Genomic DNA, 2,400 nt, shown 5'->3' with positions numbered 1-2,400 from the left:
CGGCTCCCCCCCCCCCCCCCCCGAGATAGCATCAAGTGGTATTTAAATAGGTTAAACAACCCCCTAACCTCAACACCCACGGCCCGCAATAATAAAAATTGGCTTTTCCAGGTGAAATCTGAAGGCTTCCCTTATCAGTTTATCGCGAACACACGACAAGCTGGCACATGGGTATGTCTTTTGGATGCCAAGTGTCCACCCACCAGAGTCTGCACCCCGTTGCCTTACAGCCGGGTGTGCAAGCGTGCCCTTTTCCAGGCCTGCCTGATGCGAACGTCGCATAACGGGGGCTGCGTGCACGCACGTGCTCGCGCGGGCAGCTTTCCCTCTAACAGCAACCTGCCATCGCCGCCAGCTCAACGTTTGTAAACCCAAGCCTCACCCTGCCCTGCCGGGTTCTTCCAGCAAAAGGCAGCTGGCGATTGCTTTTTTTTTTTCCTGGCTGCAACAAAAAAAATTCTCCTTGAAATACAGCCAAAAGAGTTAAAAAACGGCCAACGAAAATGCCTTGTTCTTCTCTGATCAAAATGGAAATCCAATGACGTATAGTGCTGGGCAGAACAGACTGTGAGGTTTTTTTCCTTTTAGGCTGGGTTTTGGGGTTTTTTTTTAAATCTTTTCCTAAAAAAAGAAATGTAGTTTCGAAATGGAACAGGTGAAATATTCCAATTTTAAAATGTCTGAAAAAAATACTTTAAAATAGCCCCCAGCTGTTACCCTGCGGTGCAAAGGGGGTTTCCAGCCCACGCCGGGCTCCACGGCGTGGCTGGTAAAGCTCGCACCAGGGATGCTGGTCTGGAGGAGCTGCATATAGACGTACCCAGCGGGAACATATACATGGGCAATAACATGAGACTGTGTCGAATTAGTCCCATTTCCATACCTCAATGTTGATGTAAACGCTACTCATGAGGAGGAACGTATCATTTCCTTCAGATAATGGTCCCCACGGCTGATTATCTCATTGTTACCTACTTACATCTGGTTTCTAATCTGATTAGAAGCAAAGACGCGCCGAGGGCTTTGCAGGGCTAAACCCTGGGGAGGGGGGGGTCTCCCCTCTGCCGGGCTGGACCCCTCGGGCTGCCGGGGCTGAAGGCGTGCGCTTGAGATCTGGGGGGGTCGCTTTGCCGTTACAAAGTGCAACCTCTCTGTCAGCATCCAGGAGCTGCTTTCTCAGCTAAAAATAGGCTAATCCCTGCAGCAGGAGCTGAATTAATATAAAAATGACACTGCCAAATGCGCATTTTCTCCATTCTTAGCCTTTCAGGCTCGAATGTAAAATCTGAACATCTTCGCTTTGCAGCCTTTAGATACATCCCCCTCTGGTTTTAGCTATGCAGAAGCCAAAAGCCTTTGCATACCAAAACCTCCGCTGGAATACTGTGCAGTCGTGAAGGAGGAGCAGAAAATCACTCTCGAATGCCTGACCCCGCTTGTCCAGCTTTAATTTTGGCATTGTGAAATTAACGGTTGCATCGGTTCGTGAAAGAAGAGGGGTCTCCCAAGAGGACTGCTCAGCAGAAGGCCCCACGTCACCTTCGAGGGCGGCAGTTGCCCCCGAGCGCGTGGCCCCCCGAGGGCCTGTCGCACCCGCATGCGATAACAGCGTCACGGCAGGCAGCGGCGATTGCCAGCGGGGCTGGCGGGCAGCAGTTTGTCCAACTTCGGTTTGCGCGTCTTTCTGATCGGAAGGAAAAATATGCCTAAAATACCCTACTGTTTGAGGGATTTCAATTAAATTTCAACTTTAAAAATTTCAGTTAACGTCACAATTTCAATTAAAAAAAAAAAAATAAATCACAAAATGAGATAATACCGTTACCGCTGGAGCAGAACAGCCAAGCACAGAAAGAAGAGAGATTTAAAATGCGTTAAATCATATTGTAGGATTTTGCTGCTTCCAGTTTCGTGCGGGAGCAGCCATCGCACTGCATATCCCACCCTTCTCCCCGGGCAAATATGTGTCCTCATCAATCATTACTTCCAAAAAGAGGTGACAGAAAATGAGTTGAAACCAATGAAATCCAAATGGGGGTTCTGGGCTTCTGATTGCGCAATGGTACAGAGTCACGCAGGGCTCCTCCTGAAAATCTCTGGCTCTTACACAGAAGACGTGAGATGCTTCACGGCCGTGTTACGAGAACCAGCAGCTCAAGGCAAAGAGCAGCATCAGAAAAACCCAAGTTTTTCCCCGACTTCAAAGTGCCCACAGTAGGAGCATCACCCACTGCCCTTTGAAGTCAGGGGAGAGGCGTCGTCCCCACCCAGGCGTTTGAAATTCGACATTTTAAGCGGTATTATTGTTACATTTTTCTCGGAAAGCTCTCTCTTGCAATCACAGAATCATAGAATAGTTTGGGTTGGAAGGGACCTCTAAAGGTCATCTAGTCCAACCCC

The 2,400-nt window shown here is 49.0% G+C and overlaps 1 protein-coding gene across 1 annotated transcript in view; it reads left to right on the top strand.

Moving 5' to 3' along the window:
- Positions 1 to 2,400, top strand: part of FOXA2 (forkhead box A2) — a 41,067-nt gene that overhangs the window by 893 nt on the left and 37,774 nt on the right.

Source organism: Aptenodytes forsteri, unplaced genomic scaffold, assembly GCF_000699145.1.
Source record: "Aptenodytes forsteri isolate BGI_AS27 unplaced genomic scaffold, ASM69914v1 Scaffold185, whole genome shotgun sequence".
Classification (NCBI taxonomy): domain Eukaryota; kingdom Metazoa; phylum Chordata; class Aves; order Sphenisciformes; family Spheniscidae; genus Aptenodytes; species Aptenodytes forsteri.
The sequence above is the reverse complement of the archived record's forward strand: the minus strand, read 5'-3'. Positions and strand labels throughout refer to the sequence as shown.